This window comes from Ambystoma mexicanum, chromosome 5q (assembly GCF_040938575.1).
Source record: "Ambystoma mexicanum isolate Mex_15411 chromosome 5q, UKY_AmexF1_1, whole genome shotgun sequence".
Taxonomy (NCBI): domain Eukaryota; kingdom Metazoa; phylum Chordata; class Amphibia; order Caudata; family Ambystomatidae; genus Ambystoma; species Ambystoma mexicanum.
The window spans coordinates 706089441-706112443 of record NC_090933.1 but is presented as its reverse complement, the minus strand read 5'-3'; the positions used below and the strand labels follow the sequence as shown (position 1 = coordinate 706112443).

The 23003-nt window shown below is 50.6% G+C and overlaps 1 protein-coding gene across 14 annotated transcripts in view; it reads left to right on the top strand.

Moving 5' to 3' along the window:
• The window catches only part of NCOA2 (nuclear receptor coactivator 2), a 2606235-nt gene that overhangs the window by 552884 nt on the left and 2030348 nt on the right, over positions 1 to 23003 (top strand). The window lies entirely within an intron of this gene.

The following is a 23003-nucleotide window of genomic DNA, read 5'->3' as shown; positions in this document are numbered from 1 at the left end:
ATAATATTCAGGTTAGGTATTTGCCCCTCCTCCCAATCAAATTCATCCCAGGAATCCCCTTAACTTCTGAAAGGGTCTTTCATCAATGGGTTGAAAAGCTACAAATAAAATCACTGGGTGACCTTTTCAGCGACCGCTCCTTTATTACACCCCAACAAGCAAACGAAAGGGGTGGGAACACACCCCTAGATACGTTTATCTACTTTAGAACCAGGTATACCCTACAAGCCCTATTCCCCACAACAACCGCCAACATGGCAGCTGCTTCACAACGTGATTAAGGCCCAGGGCGAGGGTAGGCTGGTCTCATAAATTTATAAAGCCATCCTATCAGATCGTTTCCACCGATATTCGCACAAAAACCAGATGGGAGAGATCCCTTCAGCTAACAATACCAGGCGAGGAATGGACACACATTCTCATACAAACCCAATAAATAGCCCTTCACTCTCCCCTAAAGCAAATACACTTTAATTATCTGCACCAGACGTATTTCACCCCCCAAAAGAACGAACAAACAGCATTCAGACCAATCGGCGAAGTGTGAAAGATATTCATCGGCGGAATTCATCCACCTTGCCTGGGACTGCCCTAAGCTTACCCCATTCTGGACGCAAATCCTCCAGACCACATCAACAATAATAGGATAAGAAGTGCAACCCATCCCAACGGCAGCTCTGCTCGCGACGACAAAGCAACTCTCACCTGGAATAAGGAAACTGGCAGGACTACTTCTGACTCTGGCACGAAGGAGAGTGGCCATGTCGTGGGGCAGAGGCCCATCACCATCAGCGGCCCTATGGTGAAAAGATATCCTGTACTGTCAAGACGTTGAGACTGAGTTTATCAGAACACTTGCCCAACACGCGCGCCCCCCCCGACATCTGGGGGCCCCTAGTGTCCTTTCTAATTAATGAAGCAGACGAGAACTCCTCCGCAGCCTCGTCAGGGAGACTCCGTACCTAATATTTTGCTTTTCAACTCACCGTGGTGTCAAAGACCGATGGCGGTCTAGCCAACCCATTAAAAGATAACTTTGCAACATTAACCTTGGCTTTCTGGGTGGTGGAGGATAGGTGAAGGCACTGGAGTTACTCACCCTGGATAAGGGTGGAAGTTCTGTAACTGTTTCTTTTTTGTTGAAAATCTCAAAAATAAAGTTTAAAAAAAAAAAACTCTCCCAATTCTCTGTCGGTCAAAGACTTTCAACGGTATAGAGAATTTTCCAAGACCCCCGTATGACCACTTTGGCTGTCGTTCTTCTCTTCCCAAGGCCTTCTGGTTACGGTAGTCTTTACCATAGGATAATCGGCCAGAGTTTCATGAGTGAGCACCCACATGGTGCCGGACACCTCTGTAATCTGCTTTTCCCCCCTCCTTCATTAATCTTATCGGCTTCTTTTCAAAGTTCAACACAGTTCGGCCGCTCATCGACACTCTGCTTGACTCGGCTTCCTTTCGTTTTGGAGTCAAGGTTGGTACCACAGCGACAAGCGCCACTCCCCGGCTTGGCAATCTCCGGAGGAGGGTCTTGTGTACCCTTGACATCTGGTACAATACACACTGGCTATTGTTCAGACTTATCATTCCCTTTGCGGAGGTTTCAGAGGCCTTGGTCGGAAAGGGCATGGTTGACTCGCCTGGTCACCCTCTCGGTCTGCGCCGTCTTTCTCCTCCCCTTAAACTGCCGTGTTGAGCTAGCTCTTACGTCGTCGTGTCTGTCTTGCTTGTCGTGAGTTTTCGTGCTCTGCCTTTTATCCCTGTGGGGAAGGGAAAGGGCCGTCAGGTGTGTGTGATTTAGATCAATTGCCAATTTTATTAGTCTGCTGTCTTTCGTGGGGTAAGACAGAGTTCAGGTTGGAAAGGGGAGGGGTTGCAGTGTCAGTGGGTCCGACGGGACGGGATGGGGAAGAGGTGATTTCGGAAGGGTGGGTTTTAGAGGATTTTCAAAATGAGGAGTAGGAGGGTTTGTGGGAACTGTAATTGTTCACTTTCGACTGGGAATTCAGAAAGTGACAGAGGGACGGGATTGGTAGGATTTGCAGGGCAAACGAGAATAGCTGGTATTGTGATATAAACGAGGGGGATTGTGGGAACTGTAGTATTTTATCTGAGCAGGTTGGGAGTGCAGGAAATAATAGAGGGACAGGAAGAATGATTGGGAATTTTTGGATGGGGAACATAAAAACAAGGATTCAGAGAAAGATGGTTTCTGAATGCAACAGGGTGTGTAATGGATTCACCAGAGGCGGGGAGGATGGTGGATTCTTGAAAAGGACGTTTATCGGATGGACGGGAGGTAGAGTTGATACAGCCTGAAAAAGCCTTGAGCACCTAGTCTTCCTCGTCCCTTTCTCCGGTATAGTACTGCGTCTCACCTGGGGCATTCCCCTGAGAAAAACCCTGGGCTCCTCTACCCAGGTGAACCTCGCTCGCTCGTCCACCCCCAGGGTTGAGATCTGAGAGCGCCAGCCCTCCCCCGGCCACCAAAATAAGGGCTTCCCGAGATTTACTTTGGAGAACACCCTCAGGTTTCTCACAACTCAGTTTCCGGATTAGGGTCTAGTTTCATTTCAAGTCACTTCTGAAGCGACCAGCTGAGCAGAGTTGTGGAACCGTTCTCTGAAACATAAACCTTTGCCTGTGTCTTTTATTCTTTGAAACTCAACTGAGCCCAGAACGAGAAACACATTTCCTACTCTTTCCACTATAGGCTACAGGGTTGGTGTGGCAGAATGCTATGTATGAGAGTGTGTAATTCTGAAGTTTGTTTTTTCTATGTGAAAAAATTGCAGTTTTCTCTACAAAAAAAGGGTGCTCACCTAAACAGTCCTCGCTTTCCAATGCTCCATGCTGAAAAGTATACTAAACACGTGTGCTCTGCTCGTCCTTGTCTACTGACAAACCAGCAGCTCCAATGTGACATGGCAGATAGAGTAGCATGTACCTTCCTAAATGAGTCTGCTGGAATCAAATTTATTCCAGCAGCCATGGGGTGCCTTTAAAAGTCCTGGCACCCAAATTCAAACTACCTTTTTACTGTATGTCTTTGTTTTTTCTGCTGGCAATGCTTTGGTTAAATATAAAGCAACATCTAGCTGGATACAGCCACGTGTGAAGAAATAGAGTTAAATTGCCAAAATCCAATCTGATGTAATTTATTAAATCCACTTGGTTTCCACTATAACCTGCAGCTGCGGAGCCATTTGTATCCAACCCTGAGAGTTTCACCCACAGCCGATGGCGGGCCGGCCTACAAAGTCCTTTTTTCTCTGATGGGAAGCCTTGACACCTTTCCCAGGGGAGCAGGACATACCTCCTCTGAAGATGAGGGTAGGGGCTGGGAGCTTCATAGGGACCTCTTCTACATAATGAGGAAGTCACACCAGGGAGATATTTCCTGGAGTCCCTTTGTTCTGAGGCGGGTGGGTGGAGGAGAAACAGTGTAGCTGCAAGAAGACTTACGGACTGGAGAAGGGGCTAGGTATCTTGAATATGTCCAGACCCCACTTCCTTCCTGAGACCCCCCCCCTTAAATTCCTGCAGACAATGCACTTTGTGAGATGACAAAACAAGGAATAACCCTTATTACAGCAGTCTTGATTGGCCTCCATACAAAGACTTGGAATGGACCAAACCGCTGTAGTGAAGTGACTATACACGAAGATGAGAGGCCCACTTAATGGCATCATCTTTAGGAATTAAATTTGAATCGTCTCTGATTTACTTGAATATTTCACAGGAAGCATGTTGGGTTAAAGGCTGCCCAAAATCCCACCCATTGGGTGAAGACGAGGACTTCCAAAAAGAGTGCAGACTGCATCCTTAACCACTTCTGAGGAACATGTGAAGTGACCTGATGGAGGAAAACCTGACCTCGCTAGACATTGGTACCCAGGACTCTTCCTGCTGAAGTGGAAACCCTGCAATGGTCCCTGACAATCTTCCTGGCTGAGAAAGGCAGATTACACTCTCCTTTTCTCTGGGACCCATTAGAGGTCCTCCAAAATGGCAAAGACCAAAAACAACTGCCTATGGCAATTTCTGCAACTGTGTGCCATTGCAAGTGCTTTTGTGCTGCTACTAAGAACGAAAGGAGCTGTCTTCGTGAATTCAGTGCTACTTCGAGGCTGCTGCAAGCATTTTGTGCTGCTGCAAAGACCAAAAGGAGCTGCCTTTTGGCACTCGCAGCAACTTTCAGCCTCTTCAAATACTTTGAGCTCCTTTGAGTAGTCACTGACAAGGAATGCGAATTAGTGAGTTGAAGACACTGACTGATCACTGATTTGACATTGCGAAGTACTGAAGCCGAATCTCTGCTTCCTTGCATTGAGACCATGTTGAACCTCGGAGCTACGCTGACTACAACTTAACCTGCCTGTCCACACTCTTCTTCGATTCAGTAGCCGTTGCTGCTTGTCCAACCACACTGCTTTGTTGAATACTGGCGAGCCATCTTGTCGCCTCAAACCTAACTCAAAACAGCAGAGAGCCCCATGAAGCCTGATTTGATGTTTTGAGACCCTGAGTGAAGATAAAAAGATATAAATCAGAGGTTCTGTCACCAAGGCATTATTCTATAGACCCTAGTGACTTTTAAGAACCTCTTTCATGCATTAAAGGCAGATAACCAACATTTGTTTGACTTTCTACAAGACTATTAGCCTGCAGACCCCTGTTCTTCAATATCCAGAGTGACCTTTTTCACCCAATGTTTACATTCTCTGTGTGAAGATTAGCCTTGCCTCACATTCACATACAATTGTGAAGATTAGCCATGCATCACATTTAGATAAAATTGTGAAGATTAGCCATGTGTCACACTTGGAGAGAATCATGAATATTAGCGACCTAGAACAATTTTGAGTACCCAATGTACTAACCCCCCACTCCTGCTCCCCTCCTACACACATCATTTGTACTATACACACCCATGAGCTAGCCAAACTACAATCACACACCCAACATAACTAACACTTGCATACAACAACAATCCAAGGAACTGGACCCTGCGGACACAAGCCAGTGTGCACAACCATAACCGTATGTAAAACCAACAGATGTCCACACTTTTGTGGAACTCTCCCGTCCCCTGCACACCCGAACAATGGTCATCATCTTTTACATAACCTGTGACTTAAATTGCTTTTTTCACAAATATTTTTCAAAAACTAATTGTTACTATTGTTAAATTACTGATTGTCTTTACAATTGTTCGGGTGTGCAGGGGACGGGAGAGTTCCACAAAAGTGTGGACATCTGTTGGTTTTACACAGGTTAACACAACCCAGTGTCAAGGTTGTTATTCTCCCCGGCACCCCACTAATATTTCAACATTAAGGTGTGCGCTAGGCCATATGTATACTACAACCATAACCGTAAACAGAGCCAATGTACACATAAAACACACAAACACCCCCCCAACATAACAGACATTCACGTACAACAAACAACCGAGGCACTGGGCCTAACCCTTATGGATATACAAGCCAGTGCGCTTTACTGCAACCTTAAATACGAGCCAATTTACACATGAAACACACAAACACACCCAACATAACAGACATTTATACACAACAAAACAACCCACGCATTGGGCCTCACCCTTACGGATACAAGCCAGTGCACGCAAACAACCCAACACACACGGATGCCAGTTTCTCCTGGTTCTGGAACTATCCTATCCCTCTACCCTCACTAACCTCTCGGGAGGATAGCTCGGGGGCAACGTGCTCGCCCCGGAAGGAAGACTACGCAGAGCAACACTGGTTCGATCCCCTGGTCCGCGCTTAGAAACTTCTGGGTATTAAGCGCGTTATAAATAACATATCATATCTCATATAACCAACTCTGTCCTCTTTCTTGCAGTGCCACGTGAGCGCCTAGAGACTGTCCCTGGGTGGTAGCGGTGCACTGTATAAGTCAACATGACTTAACAGGCTATTGTTCTTTTGGATGCTTCCATGCTGGCTCCTTGGTTCCTGAAGAGTATAGCCTGCCCTCGAGCTCATGCTCTCATAAGAGGCGATGGAGGTATACTATTCATGTTGTGCCCGTTTCGGTTTTATATAATATTTTTGAATGCTAACGGGCTCTCGCAAAAAAAAATATTTATTTTGGCCGATTTGGTTCTGCCTTAATTTTTTTCCAATATCACATTCCCAGAGTGCCGCCGCCCCTTGAACTTTCCCAAGCCCCGCCATCCTTTAAATTGGGGCGTTTCATCGCCTGAACACCCCTTTGCTCTCCCTCCCTGCCATAAACATTCCTACACCAACCCCACTCCACTCAGACACGCACACAAACAGAAACGCACATGCTTACTCGCCCACCCACCCCCAGTCTTCTACGCAACAAACACTCCACCACCTCCACCCACACGAACACATCTACACTTATCTACCCAGCCACCGCCACACTACAAACATTCCCCTTCTACATACAGGTACACACATTTAGCTAATACACTTTCATCTTCTGTCTGTCAGTACCTGCGCGCACGTGTGTGACAGTTTGATTTCGAAAGACCGTCCTGAGCCTTTTTGGTTTCCGATTAAACCAAAAAGACATGTTCACTTTTCGCCCTTATTTCATCCCTATGATTGAGATCACTGCTGTTCTAATAGTAGTGTCACGCTGGGTAGGACCTTCAAAGCCCCTGCCCGTCCCTTTGCTCCTGCGGGGTGGTAGGCCTTTGTCACATTTGAAATGTATATCCTGGATCACAGTGATACAGGGTATTTGTGTCAAGAAGGGTGCGAAGAATGTATTTTGCACCCCAGCCAGCCATCAGCATGACTCGTCTAAGTTAATAGAACTTCAGCTCTTGATCTGTCCTTTGCCGCCTCTTCATTTGCACCACTTAATTGTAACACCACTTCTTCTACTTCTTAATTCTTCCACTAAATTGGTATGGCTAGTCTGCAACATTTTGTCATGTGCCTCTTTCGCTTACATGTCCTCCCCACCACCATTATTGCAGCTCAAGTCCCTACAGTTTCACCCTTGTTGGTGAATGTTCCTAGTAAACTCCTGTTACTGATGCTGTTAGGTTGTGACCTAATGTTACCTTTGGTTGACAATTGTACTGCTTGCATGTCTGACTGTTGTGAGTTAAGTTTTCTCGTTCTTTTGTAAAACACACAATGTATTGTGTTTCACTCTCTTTGCAACAGGGACTATCTTTGCAACATGGACTATTTAAGATTCAGATCTCTTTTCAACAAAAACTCCTCCCTCACTTTGCCATCCTTGCAGTGCAACATAAAATGATCCCACAGACGCTCATCAAATTGTGCCCCATTGTTACAAGAGGAAGCTGGGCCCCTTAGAGTTATTTATTTTTCCACTCCCTCCCCTTTGTCTTGTGTCCACGCATACATATACCACACTGGTTTTTGGTACATAGTGCTTGTCCGCTTTGCTTGTGGAGATTTCATTCTCATTGATTCTCAAGACCAAATTCTTGAATATTTCATGTCCACCTGACCCCACGCACGGCATCAGTGATTATTTTGTCTATCTGTACTGGATTTAGTCCCACACACTGGGGGAATGGCTGAATCCTGTGTGTTCCTTCTTCCTGGCTATCCTGGCCTAGGTAGTATTGTGACTGGTGGTGGTACATTCTGTTTTATTGTAGTGCATGTATTTGAGCAGGTGCAGAAAATGTTATGGTACTGGGATTTATATTGGAGTCTGCTGCCATTTCATGGTCTCCAGGTGCTCTAATGGATCTGAAAGAGGAGGGTGGGTTAGCTTAGAGAGAAGGGAGCGAGAACGCAAGATAGCTTTGCTGTGTTTATGCATGCAGACCAGAAGTACCCCCCAGCTCTGGATGAAAGCATATTTTTTAGAAGACCTTGTGTAGCTGTAGTGCAAGGATATGTTGGTTGTAACTGGGATATATAACTTAGTTGAATAGGTGTAGCGTTCTGATATTTGATATTTATTGGGAGGTCTGTGCAATGCCATGTGTAGCAGATTTACTTGGTATGCATACCATGTGTTGGAACGTAGAATTAGAGCATGTTATTTTGGGGAGCAGGTGTGACGGGTAGTTCAGCATTCATCTAGTGTGACCATGCCATCCTGGTATTGGTCTACCTCTGGTAGGATAAATGAGGAAATGTCCAAGACACCCTGGAGTGGACTAGTGTTCCTCGAAGCAGAAATCGAGCACGGCTTAGACCTAAATCACATTTGGGAAAGACTTGAGTAAGCAGCAGTGTGTCCCACCTTGAACGCCAGATTTGGTGCCCTGACTCACTTATCCAATGGAGCATGGTGCTTCCATATCCCCTGCAAGAGCCTCCCGGAAATGGCACTCGAGATTCTCGCTTACTCTTACATCCCATCCCCTTTCCTCCATACTGCATGGGCATCCCTCGCTGGAGACGGGAGACAGAACCTTTTTCACCAGAAAAAATGTTCTTCCCCTTTCAATTTAGAGGCCAGCAGGGGCACGGTCCTGGGAGCATGCGCTCCCCTGACTCTGCCCACCAGCGCCAGTCCTTAGTCCCCTTTTCCTGTGACGGGGAACAGGACGATTTCACCAGCGCTCCTGGGTTTGGCTTTGACCATGTGATACCACACGCTCTTCCCCGGATACTTTCTTCTGTCTTTTTTCTCTTTTATCATTCAGGCAGAGGTCGAAGTGGGCGGGAGCGGTCGGGAGCGCTGCTCCTCTACTTCTTTTAAATAGGTTTTACCGTTCCTATAATTTTATTTTAAAAAGAAACCGTTCCGGAACGGTTTCGTTTTAAAATAAAAGTGTAGGAAGAAGTTGAAGCTTGCACTTTCAGTGCACTGCACTGGACGTGCCCTTAAACAGCAGGTGCATGCGTTTTGGGGTTTGTATTTTGCGTGGGAGGGGGCGCAGCAATGGGGTTTGTGGGGAGTGGGTGCAGGCCAGTAGGGAACATAGTTCCACTACTTCTTTTCGTACACTTCGACCACTGCATTCAGGTACTCGGTCCTCTGGTGCCACGGTCCTCCACAGCGCATGTCGACTTCATCAGGCTTCAGCTGGTGTCCAGCCTGCGTGGGGCTCTTGCCTGCATCAGATCCCCACGCCCTTTGCCTCTGCTGCCTTGGCCCCGACCACGCATGGGATGGTTGCTACGCGTGCAACGCACTTTTTTCGCATGTTTTGAAGAACAGACTAGCTAGGTGGAGGGAGCTCTTCAGGAAGTCACCTCCAGAGAACTTGAAGGACTTTGTCAGACATAAGTCAAGGCCTAAGGAAGGGCCGCTAATTTCCAGCTCACCCTGCAAGGGCGACTCCTTTCCAAGGAAATGCACAGACGGGAGGAACGTCTCAGGTTGTTCGCACCAGCATGGGTACTGAGGCTAATTCAGCTAACGGCCGCCGGGTTAAGGTGTCTTTAGATACTTCTGGAGACAGTGCTGCGGGACCGCAAGGTAGTTTTACTGGGTGTACACCTGAGGGGCTACGCCCTTGTACCAGCAACATGTCTGATGGCTGCCTGCACGCCGAACTACCAGCGTCCCTGCCGAGGGCAACATGCCTAACAGGCCCCTGCCTGAGGTGCAGAGTAGGTCTCATGCTCCATCGCCAAGAGTCCTGGAGGAAGCCAGGCCGAGTGAGCCAAGCAATATGACTTTGGCACAATGGTTGCAGCTTGACAAGATGGCTGCTGCGCCAGACAAGCTGGCCGCTCGCCCGATAACTCCTAGAGGAATGGAGCAGGTGGGAGAACGAGTTATACAGGGGGGGGGGGAACTGGTGTCCACCAGGTACGTGGTCTACAGCTTATCCATCAGCAGCGCAGGGCAGGTTTACCCCGCACACAGCTAGACAGAGTATGCACCGGCCTCAGCAGCTGCCCGCTGTTCCATCAACATCGCCTGCCACCCCACCGGCCTGCAAGGACCGGTTCTTTGAAAAGTTCCTCATGCTCATGAGATCTCCTCAGATGGGGTCCATCCTTAGGGATGTAATCAGGGACATGCTCCCTCCGGCCCCAGCGCCTATAGTCATTCCGCATATGGATCCAGCTCCGCAGGCCCCAGTGCAGCCCTTGCTGCCTACGCCGGCTCCTTCGATTCCAGTTCCCCTGCCTCCCACAGTACAGGCGGTTCCATACCAGCCTCTGCTGCAGCCTGCGGCTCCGGTCTCCACACCTCAGCCCTCGGCGCCCAGCACCCCTCCACCCGCTCTGGACCAGACGGACACCCTGGTGGACACGAGAGGAAGAAGACCCCGAAACACCATTGTCAGCCAAGGCCTTCCACAAACGACTTGCAGGGCTGGCAGAGTACCTGGGCCTTTCTCAACCTGAAGTCAAACAACCAGAGGCGGGGACCTTGCAGTGGTCCTTGCGGAGGTCCTCACTCTACGCCCCGCGGCTAGAACGGGGATCCCGATGCAGAAGGACATTGTCGCCTTGGCCAAAAAGAGGTGGCTCAAGCCCCATTTGGCACAGCTTGCCAATGGCGCCTGGACGCCAAGTATAGGCAAATGGAGGGGGATCAACTCTTGCTGTTGGCCCACCCTGAACCACACTCTTCGGTGATTGCTGCAGCGTCACTCTATTCAAAGCCGCAGTCGTCCTCGGCGCTGCTAGGCAAGGAGAAGATCTTGGAGGCGTACGGGAATAAGCTTTATTCCAACGCTTCGCTGCATCTTTGTCAATCCAATTCGGATGCCATGCTGGCAGCCGTTAACCAGAAGCTTTGGTGGGAAATAGCCGCCTTCCTTCGAGAACTTCTGTTGCAGAGCCAGTCACGTTTCAAGGCGGGACTGGCAGAGGCTTAAATGGTGGCGCAAGACATCATGGAGTCCACCGTGGCCCACATTGACACCTCTGGCCGGGCCATATGCATCACCACGGACATGAGAAGGACTGGCTGGTTTAGTGCTACTAAATTTAACTCAGACCTCCAGGAACGGAGATTGGACCTTCCATTCGAGGAGGGAGACCTCTTTCACTCCACCACCGATGAGGAGTTAGATTAAAAGAAAAACAGTTTGCAAACTGCCAAGTCTTTATCTAGCCTTACGAAGGCCACGGCCAAGGCGCACATCCAGTCACATCAACACTCCGACAAGGGGCGGACGTTCGGAGGGTTCCACGGCATCCAAGAATGGAGGTCCAGACAGCCTGACCATTTGCTTAGTCAACACCGGTACAAACAACAAAGGGGGGGAGCAAGGGCTTTTTTCAGTCCCCCTTCTCTGCAACAGCCTCAGAGGGAAAGAAAGCATGACGCGTCCCTTCAGGATCACGTGTCTCCAGTGGGGGCAGTCTTGTCCTTCACGCACAGTTTTGGCATCAGAAGTTCGCGGACACCTGGAACCTCTCGGTAGTATCCCAGGGGTACCGCCTACTGATCCCTTCCTCTCGTGGAGGAAGTCCCAGCCTCCCAGCGAAGATTGGGCTTCTATTCAAGGATTTTTCGCCATACAAAAGAAGAACCAGCCTGGCCTGAGAGTTGTGTTGGACCTTTCCACCCTCAACCTCTCCCTCCCTCTTCAAGAATTCAAGATGGTTATGCCAGCACTGATTGCGGAGACATTGTGCAGGGGAGACTGATATGCTCCCTAGACCTCAAGGACGCTTATTCACACGCCCAGATTTGCCAGCCACATCGCTCATTCCTATGATTCAGGATCATAGGCTGCCACTTCCAATACAAGGTGCTACCCTTTGGCCTCATTTCAACCCCAGGGTATTCACCAGGCTCATGAATGCAGTGGCAGCCCTCCTCAGGGTGCAGGGCCACCACGTCTACCCGTACCTGGACTGGCTTGTCACGGCGAGATCTCCGGAGGCGGTTCATCACACTTCCTCAGCCCATATGATCACACCATCAGCTGGGGTTTTTGGTCAACCTCAAGAAGTCTCAGCTGCAGTCTACGCAGAGCCTGATCTTTCTGGGCCTCATATGGGGCACAAATTCCGAGAGAGTTTTCCCCTCGGAGGACAAGATCACAGCCATCAAGAGGGCCACTACTCACTTCCTCACCCGAGAAGTGACCTCGGCCTGGTGGTACCAACACTTATTAGGCCTTATGGCAGCGGTCCTACTGGCCGTACCCTACACGAGACTCAAGATGAGGAGATTGCAGCTGCGCTTCGCAGTCTCATGGAACCAGGAGCGGGGCTCCCAAGCGGAGCTAGTCAGCATTCCACCATCTCTACCCCCGGACCTCACATGGTGGTTCAGGGACTGCAACCGGCGGACGGGCAGGCCCTTCCCTGCAACCGGCCCAGCAGGTCACCATTACTATGGATTCTTCACTGGAAGGCTCAGGGGCCACTTTGGACAGCCACAGTGTCCACTAAATCTGGACCCTGCAGGAGCAGGAGTCTCGTTTCAACTGGCTGGAGCTGAAAGCCATCTGGCTAGCTCTCAAAGCTTTCCTTCCGTGCATTTGGGGCAAGGATGTCCTCATCCGGATGGACAATTCCACCAGCATGTACTATGTCAACAAGCAGGGTAGTACCAGATCTCCGCCACTGTGCAACCTAGCGGTCAGCATGTGGGACTGGGCTCTGGAGAACAACATCTACATGAGGGCCATCCACCTTCTGGGGGAGTCCAACCTGGAAGCGGGCTGACTCAGAAGACTGGGAGCGGACAATTACGAGTGGCAATTGAACAATCAGGTGTTGCTGGAGATCTTCAGCAGATGGGGGCATCCTCAGGTGTATCTCTTAGCCTGGTGGGACAACAAGAAGTGCCAGCAGTTTGCGTCCTGGCAAGGGCAGGGCCCCGGCTCCCTGGCGAGGCCTTTCAGATTCAGTGGAGCGGCATGACAGCATATGCCTTCCCACCTACACCCGTGATCCACAAGGTGATCTGCAGGATAAAGGAATTGTCACTTCAGCATCATTTTGATAGCTCTGTGGTGGCCCGCGAGACCGTGGTTCTCGAAGCTTCTCAGCCTCTCGGACAGGCCGCCGATTCACCTGCTGCTGGGCCCAGCTCATCTCCTGGCGCCACAGGGGTGTGGGGGCCGTGTCATCCTCCCCGCTCCACAGAAGTTAGCCCTTGCAGCGTGGTTCCTGAGAAAGTCACGCTGAAACACCTGGGCCTCCGACAGGCTAACCTAGAAATCATTTAGGGCGCTAGGAGCAAGGCTACTTTGACCCAGTACAAGAGTAAATGGTCTAGGTTCTGTCACTGGGCCGACTCTAGGGAGATCGACCACCCCCCCCCCTTGCGTGCACGTTGGATGATGTCCTCTCCTTCTCTGCACACCTTGCTCACTCAGGCATGCAGGTGGATACATACTGCACCTATCTGGTGGCCATAGGGGCCAACAGGAATTCAGAGGAGGGAGTTTCTCATCTTCCAACCCCGTGGTCAAGCGACATTTGAGAGGCCTCGCCGGGCTCTTCCCTCCGCTCAAGAAACCACACCTTGTGTGTGACCTCAATGTAGTGTTGAGCACCTTGGCGCACAAACCATTCGAGCCAATGGCGTCCGCGGACATCAGGCTGGTCACCATTGAAACTGCTCTGTTGGTGGGTCTCAACTCTGCTTGCAGAGTAAGCGAGATCCAGGTTCTGGTGGCTTCAGAACCCTATACTACTTTTGACAAGGATAAGGTGGTCCTGAGAACACACCCTGCGTTCCTACCTAAGGTAGCCTCCGCTTTCCATCTGAACGAGGAGATAGTCTTACCTAAGTTTTTTGCCGACCCTAAAGACGATGCTCAGAGTGTCTTGCACGGTCTGGATTTCAGATGCGCTCTCAAATTCTATCTGGACAGGACTAAGGGCTTCCGCAAGTCGGACGCTCTGTCACCTTCGGGTGATCAAGGCCCGGTTATGAGGCATCCAAGGCCTCTATAGCAAGGGGGATGGTTTCGGCCATCAAAGAGACCTATGGGGGGGCAGCACAAAACACTTCCAGAAACATGCTTTCCCGCGCTGGCAGAGCCAATGCCACGGCCGTCGCATTCCACCGGCAGGTCCTGTGGCAGGTCATAAGCAGGGCGGCCACCTGGGCCACCCCTTCGACTTTCTGTAAGCACTATTGTTTGGACTCCGGCTCTAAATCAGACGCGGCTTTCGGACAGGCGGTTCTAAGGAACTTGTTCGCTTAAGGAGGGACTTCTCTCCACCCTGGGGCTACATTCAGTTGTAATCACCCATGCAGTATGAAGGAAAGGGGACAGGACGTAAGAGTAATTAATAGTTACTCACCGTAGTGACTTAGTCCCTTTTCTTCCATACGTCCCACCATCCTCCCCCCTAATAATACTGGTGTCATTAGGCAATGTTAAATATTGTCGACGCGTCAATGAACTGAAGAGTGGCGCCGGTGGGCAGAGTCAAGGGAACGCATGCTTCCAGGGCTGCGTCCTAGAGCGCCACTACATTTAAAGGGGAAGATGTTTTCTGGTGAAAAAGGTTCAGTCTCCGTCCCTAGTGAGGGACGCCCATGCAGTATGGAGGAAAGGGGACTAAGAGTGTGGTAGTCACTACGGTGAGTAAGTATTAATTTTGTGAATAATCCCAGCACCTGACATATACTGTGTGCATGTGATACAGAGCCATGTGAAGGGACGTGTCTTCGAGAGAGCTCCTGATGATCCTGAATGCCACGTACACCTACGGGCAAGAAATGCTGCAAACGGTGCTTGAAAAGTAGGAGCAGCTGTGTGAAGACCCACCGCACACACACGGAAAGAATCGTACGGAATGAAGCTGGCACGCAGGAGTTAAGGGCGGAAAACGTCAGCCCGTGTCTCGCTGAATTGGGAATCAACATGGCGGTCCGCCCAGAACAAAGGAACGGGTAGGCGTCGCCCGCTGGCCACTAATGCGGATGCCGGCGCCGTCAGCTGAGTAGGACCTGACAAGCTGAGGGATAGATGCGCGGATGGGCGGGAGGACCGGCACGTAAGGTATGCTGAGCGGACCCAGGATCAAACAAAGAGGCCTGCTACGGAGCGCCGCGCGCAAACAAAAAGTGCCCCCTGGGTGAAGACGGCTTGCAGCGGGTGCGGGCTATGTACATGTGGAACTGCCGGTGCCCTGAATGTAAGGCGCGAGGAAGATCGCGTACGCTGAAATAGGTACACTGTTGAAAGCGCTGGCGGGTCTCAGCCGGAGGACACGTTACGCGTCCATATCTAGGGGGAACAGCAACATTGTGGCCACGAACTAACGAGGAAGTGCAGAGTGAGGCCGTGCCCCAGGAGTTCTGAAGGGTTTTCAGCGGGGCACACACACGACTTTCGTGTGCACCCGCACTACGGTGGGAAACACTGTTGTGGCAGAGGCGGGGGGGGGGCCGTGTGAACAGAGGACTGAGAGAGGTGTCAGCAGAGGGAAGCCCTGTGCCCCTTCTGAGCCATCTGCCTGAAGCCAGCAAAGCGGGGGCCCCACACCGGAGCCCATCTGAAACATCGTGCGCTGGCCTGCTGACAATCCTATGTTCCCCCCACAGGAATAGCCGTATTTGGACAGGCAAAGGGGCCCAGAGGATAGGCCATGCAGATGCCACAACATAGTGGGCCATGCCACCCCCCGAGACACATTTCCTAAAGCAGCTGCAGCAGGGCAATAACTCATAATAATAGCACCCATCAAGAGAGTTAACTTGTACTGTTGGCGCTGGAAGACACTCGCCCCAGGAGGGTTGAAAGAAGGCAGTGGAAGCCACGGCCCGAGAAGACCACAGAAATGGACTGCGGTGTGGTCAGTTAAGAGCCAAGCTCCACGGAAGATAACAGGCCACAGTGAGCGGGGACACGCTTGGGCACATCACTGTGAAACAGCGCTGTCGGGGGGGGTGTGGTGCACAGTCCGCTCGGGTCGCATAAGGCAGACCGCCCCTGGAGTTACAAGTGTGGTCGACAAGCTTTTCCTAACCGAAGGAATGTCCGGCAAGCCCCTGAGAGCGAAGGCTAAGCAGCCTACGCTGGACGAATATACCAGAACGCCGACTGACCCCGAGGGAGCCAGGAGCAAGGATAAGACCGCTGTGAGTACTAACCAGGAAGTCCTGGAGGCAATCGCGGATTTGAAGGCGGCCTGGGAGTCCAAGCTTCAATTGGCTGTGACGGAATTGAAAACGGCGATGGAGCTTCAAGTGGAGGCGGTACAGGAAGATGTGAACCTCCTCAGGCAGAATGTTAGGACTTTGGCGGAGCGCACGGAGACCCTGGAGAAGGAGATGAGCCCAACTGTTTGCGGACTGTGCTGCGCACAAACGGGAGCTACATGCCCTGGTGCAACGAGTGGGCAATCTGGAGAGTAGGACGGAGGAGGCATAAGGGCGCGCGAAGGAATATCATTCGTATCGTCGGACTGCCGGAGGGGGCTGAGGGCCACAACCCGACGGAGTACGTGGAAAACATGCTGCTGCAGGAAATCACCGGGGGAACCTCTCTCAGGGATTTGCTGTGGAAAGGGCGCACAGGGCCTTGACAAGGAAGCCACCGCCAGGTAACCCGCCCAGGCCAATGATTGCCAAGATTCTCAATTATCGGGATCGCGAGCGAATTCTTGAACACTTCCGTAAGGGAGGAACTATACAACGTGGCGCAGCGAATATAACTGCCTACCCGGACTATACCCTGCAGGTACAGCGAAGCCGCATGAACTTTGGATCGGTCAAGAGGAGATTGCGGGAAGCTGGCCACAAATATATGCTGCTCTATCCGGCCAAGCTAAAGGTGTTTTATAAAAACAAGACGCTGTTCTTCGAAACTCCAGAAGACGCCATAGGGTGGCTAGACATGCAGAGCTGCCCCCAAGAGCCAGATGTTCAGAAAGAAGATGGAGCTGGACGAGACAAGTAAAGTGGTGAACTGGTGGGATTGAGGAATGTGGGACTTGATTATAGTCATTGATGCAGCTAGACGGCTGGAACGCCCTGGCTGGTGGGAAACATGAGCTGTGTGCACGGAGATTGCTGCGTGAGGTAGGAGCCTCCCGGGGCCGAGCTTTATACCCTCATTTAGAGTTTAGTTAGGTCACTGTTAGTGCGGTGACACCCTGCCGGGTTCTCAATTGGGGTCGCCAAGAGAGAGCCAAACGCGGGGATGCCTGAGATCCAGGGATGGAGCTGGGCAGTTAGTTGGGTTGGGGTGTTTAAGTTTATATATGAGCCTTTGTGGAAGTTCTATTATTGAGTCTGTTTGGTGTGGGGGGGGGCTGCGTGGGGAGGGGAAGGGGAACCATCGATAGACCATGGGGGACCTTAAGATATTAACATGGAATGTTAGAGGGCTCAACAGTTACCTGAAGCGTAATAAGGTTATGTTGTACTTGAGGCGACAGAAGATAGACATCGCCTTGTTGCAGGAGACACATCGGACGAGGGAGAGGATGGAGATGGTGGGGAGGCAATGGAAAGGGATAGCGGTGGGTTCGTCGTACTCTGCCTATGCAAGGGGAGTGCTTACTGGCTGGCGCCGCATGTCCCATTTAAGTTAACAGAAGAAATTGTGGATGCAGATGGGAGGTTGGCGATAATTAGGGGGCTGTTAGAGAACAAAGAAGTATGCATAGTAAATACCTATGCTCCTAACCAAAACATGGCGGCATACTTTAGGACACTGTGTACCAAGCTGAGTGTGGGTGTGGGGGCTGGGGTGATTTGGGGAGGGGACTTTAATTGTGTCTTGAATCCAGGAGTAGACAGGTCGGATGGGGGGGCGGCCAGGCCCAGACCAGCAGCCAAGGTGTTGCAGAGGTTGCTAGCAGACTTTGGCTTGGCAGATGTGTGGAGAGTGAAACACCCTGAGGGGAGGCAGTACTCGCACTACTCGACCCCGCATAAGCTACACACGAGGCTTGATTATATCTTTGCCACCCCGGACGTGGTTGCTGAGAGTACTCATATAGAATACAAAGCGAGGGTTCTCTCGGATCACTTGCCCCTGGTCCTGGGGTGGCAGTATTGCCCCCCCAGGGCGAGAATACCGATGTGGCGCCTCCGGGCAGAGGCGCTCAAAGACCGCGTTTTCAGGGAGGATCTAAGAGATGAGATCATTGCTTACTTCGAAGTGAATACTGGCAGTGTGCAGTCGGCGGGCACTTTATGGGAGGCCTTTAAGGTGGTGATGCGGGGGGTTGCCATTGCGAAGTCAAAGGGGTTGCTGGGTGGGGTTCTGGCTGAACTACAAGCGGCTGAGATTGAACTGGAGAAAGAGCTGGAGGGAGGTGGGGCAGATACGGAGGAGACATTCAGATTACAGCGGAAGTGCGCGGAACACTGGGACAGGCTCTGTAACTTAAACTACAAAAAATACATAGAAAGGCAACATGCGGGAGGAGATAAAACAGGTCGGCTCCTAGCGTGGCTATATAAGAGTGAAGCCCCTAGGTCCCCGATTCGGACTGTAACCAGTGAGGAGGGCGAGACGGTGGACACTCAAGAAGGAGTAAACAGGGCATTGGCGGAATATTATACTGCTTTATATGAGGATGATGGGGGGGGGGAGCAGCCAAGAGGAGATTGATGAGGTACTGGAGGACATAGGCCTGCCCAAGGTGAGTGACGAGGAGAGGGAGGAGCTTGATGCACCGATCACGCTTGAGGAACTGAAAGAGACGGTGCGGCAGTTGCCCACCAGCAAGGCTCCGGGGGCGGATGGGTTCCCTAGCAAATTCTATAAAATGTATGAGGAGGAGGTGCTCCCACCCATGCTAGAAATGCTCAACGAGGCGTTTGAAGTAGGACGGTTGCCGGAGTCGCTTAGGGAGGCGATTATTATACCGCTCCCCAAACCCAATAAACCGGGACATAGCTGTGGCTCCCACAGGCCCCTGTCAATGTTGAATCAGGACAGTAAGATCCTGACAGCTGTTTTGGCCAACAGAATGCGGAGAGTGATCGGTAAGCTGATTCACCCAGACCAGACGGGCTATGTCCCGAGTAGGAACATCACTCACAACCATAGACGACTCCACCGAGTGGTTGAATGGGGGTGTAGTCAGGACAGTGAAATGGCGATTGTGGCATTGGACGCAGTCAAAGCGTTTGATTCTGTTAAATGGCCGTGGTTGCTGGCGGCCCTGCGTGGGTATGGCATGGGGCCAGGCTATGTTAACTGGGCTGGAATGCTATATAGCGAACCGCTAGCCAGGGTCCGTACGGGTGCAGTGGTGTCGGAGAGATGGCAGCTGGGCAGAGGCACTAGACAGGGGTGCCCATGGTCCCCGATGTTATACATTCTGGCCCTGGAGCCCCTAGCAATATACCTCAGGCAACAATATGAGCCGATCGGCATCGAGGTAGGAGGGGAGAGGCATCTCATATCCTTGTACGCAGATCTGTTATTGTATCTAATGTACCCGGAAGAGAATCTTCAGTATTTGTTGGAGGTGATGGAGCGGTATGCCAGGCTGTCCGGTATAGCGGTGAACCCTCAAAAATCTTGTCTATTCCCGCTGGGGAGGTACGTGGGAAAGCCTGTAGAGAGGTTACCTGTGTTGCAGATTCCGTGGGCGACGGGTTCCTTCCGCTACTTGGGGATAGACGTGTATCACTCTATTGAAGACGAACACAAGCACAACACTGAAATCGCTATAGGAAAAATTGGGAAATGCATGAGGTTTTGGGAAAGGTTGCCCCTAGTGATGATGGGTCGAGGGGCTATGCTTAAAATGATGGTCCTGCCCCGACTTTTGCATTATTTCAACAATATCCCTTATATGATCCCTAGGAAGTTTTTTGTTAAGCTGCACAGTATGTGCAGAGACTTTTTGTGGCATGGCACCCGACACAGAGTTGCATTATGGAAGCTGCAGAACTTCTATGAGAAAGGCGGTATTAAACTGCCTAATTTTGAGGCGCATTATGTATCGGCACAACTGCAGTATGTGGCTAGGTGGCTCTCTGATGAGGAGACCCCTGAACACAGATTGTTCGGGAGGGACTGTGCTCCTTTTCACTTGCGGGAAATGATCTGGGTGGCTAGCTCGGATATGAGGGAGCGCCCTAAAATGCTGTTGTTGGGATGGAACATGTGGCGCCGAGCCTGCCGCATGATGGGGGACCCTTTCCCGTGTGTCCCGCAGATACCGCTGGTCACGCTGACGAAAGGGGACAGGCAACTGAGGGTAATCATTAGGACTTATTGGGAGTCGGTGGGTCTAGTCACCTGGGGAGACATCTGGCAGGACGGGGCTATTGTGGAGTTTGGGGAACTTGGGACAACGTCAGGACTGCACGGTGGCCAATATGTCACTTATCATAGGGTAGTACATGAGATTCGGAGTAGGTGGCCTGAAGCCATTCTGGCAGAGGAGCCGGACACCGCCGTCGAGGTGATATACGATACATCAGAGGGTGGGCATGAGGTGTCCAGATTGTACGAGATGTTGATGACTAAGATCGGGAGGGATCTGGTGCATTTGAGATCAGAATGGGAAACAGAGATGGGAGCCCCGATGGAGGATGGGATGTGGGAACGGGCTTTGGGATATCGCAAGAAGGTGTCGAGAAATGCCAGGTTTAAACAACTGCAGCTGTACATAACGCACAGGGCGTACATGACCCCTCGCAGAATATCAAGGTTCAGAAATGTTGGGCGCCAGGCTTGCCCCAAGTGTGACGAAGTGAACGCTGACATGATACACATGTTCTGGGCGTGCCCGGTAATTGAAGTCTATTGGGGGGAGGTTGCACAGAAGCTAGCGGAGAAGGGGGGTCACGCTCATAATAGACTCGGCCTGGGCCTGCCTGCTGGGGGGTATCCAAGAGCGCGGAAACACAAACATGTTGGGAAATTGAAAGATCTGGCAAACGTGCTCGCGAAACGTAGGATCGCCATGGGATGGAAGGAGTGTCACAGGCCGCGGGTGGAGGTGTGGTGGAAGGACCTACAAAAATGGGCAGAGGCTGAAACAGTTGTGTGGCAAGAGGCTAGTAGCACGGGGGAATGCGGAAATGGGCTCCCTCACGGCATGGAAACTGCTGATAGCTGAAATGTTTGGAGCAGTATTGGCCCCAGCAGAATCCGGAAGCAGCGAAGCCTTGACACACGGAACAGATACAGAGGGCAAGGAACAAATAGGCTCATAAGGGAAGGGGGTGGGGGGAGGAGTGCAGTGGTTATGTTGTTAAAAGTTTTTATTTATGTTTTGTTGTATTGTTGTTTTGTTTGAATAAAATAAAAATTTAAAACAAAAAACAAAACAAAAAATACCGTGTGCATGTGGTACTGCTAGCTACACACCTAGTGCTAGCTGCTCTTACCATCTGTTCCCTATCTGCAGACCTGCTTAGTACTTGTTTAGTATGCCCTCGTTCAATGTGCCTGGTGCTTCACTGAGTGGCTGGAGCACACTTTCTCCCCTCCTTACAATTGTACGGAATTGCTGAGATATTGCTGCTACACTGGTGCCCTGTACAGGGATTGCATTGGCAAGGAGATTTTATGAAGGGCTAGTACCATTTGTATGGTACTCGATCTTGCTGGCGAGTATGGGGCTCTTCAGAAACTTGTATTTGCCATTTACTGCAAACAAACATTTTTTGCAGTAAATGTCAAATGCACGTTTCACTGTGCATGAGTGTCCTTTGGGTGCTTAAGGTGACATGCATGTATTATAGAAATTCAGCCTTTAACGGCACTTGGCGCTTCTCCTTGGTTTGGGGTAGGTTGGTCAAATGACTACGAAGTGAGCTGCTAACTTGGATTCAAAGCCCTGAGGCTTACCAGGGCTACATAATAGACAAGAGTTGATTTGGAATCCTGTTATGTTGCGCTTTCACTTGGGCTGATTTTTGTATTTAATTGCTCAAAAAAGACAGTATGCGTGGTTTACTACATTCTTTCGAATTTAATTTATTGTGGCACAAAAATAACTTTGCCTGTATTTTGATCTCTGTTCATTCACTCTGACAGTTTTCACTTAATATAGTCTCAAGATTTAGCAATAAAGGTGTTTTCTTCCTACATGTGAAGATAAAGGGTAACTGTAAATAGAAGAATGTAAATCTTCTTTAGGGTGAGTCTAGACTAGTAAATAGTTAAAGGTTTAACATTTTGAGAAATAAAAGGAGAGTATCTGTTTGTTTTTACCTTCAGTTCATGTTGCTCTATTTCCTGATCCTCGCGGTCCGATTGCTGTGATTATGTGAAATTAGGCCGTGTTTATATAGTGCGCGATGACATCACCGCGCTCAAATGCGTGATGACGTCATCGTGCTCACTTACGCAATGGCGTCATGCGAGCTGCACGTTGATCAGCCATTTTGCTTTGCTTTAAGCTTTGTAACGGACTGATGATGATCATGACTGTTTTTATAAGACATTTGTTATAATCTAATTATCCTTATGCTCCTGTGAGCTCAGAGAGTCAATAATAAGACCTGGTTTGTTACAATTGCCTTATCTGCGAGATTGCTCAGATCAAAAAACATTTAGCTCATGGTTTTAGATCCTTAATTGAATCTGGGTTAAATGGCTGAGGTATTAGACACTGTGCTGTCTGTGATGAGATGCATAATTTACAATTTTAGAGGAAATGATGTACTTCCTGCTCCGTGTTTAGGCCGGAATGCAAGTGTCCATATTGCAAATCCACAAAGCTTCTCGCTTTCTAAGAATTTGGTCAAAATGTTCTCCTCTTGACGGGGGGCGCTGTTGAGCAGCCCGAAAATGGCTGCCTAGCTGTGGAGCTCCTTGGAGGGTGGACCAAAATCCGGCCACATCGGCGGACTGCGTTGCTGTTTGCAACCCCAATCGATCCAGATTGTTGCTGACTGAATACTGCCTGCTTCGTCCTGTTCCTGGCCCGCATCGTGCTTTGGGCGGCCCGCTGTGCCCTCTCATGGCTGGGACCAAATCGTGAGGGCGGGCCTCGGCGCTGCCGGAGGCCCGGCTGGGAGCTGCCTCTGCGGAGGGCTGCGCCTATCGTTGGTGGCGCTTGCGGATGGTGCCTACTCGCCCCTGCTACCTGATTTCTGCGGGCGACCTCGGTTGTGTTCTCCCCTCACCCCCAAATCCCCCCCACCCCCGAGTGCTGCGGCGTCCCTGCCATCTGGCTGCGCTGCGCCGGGGG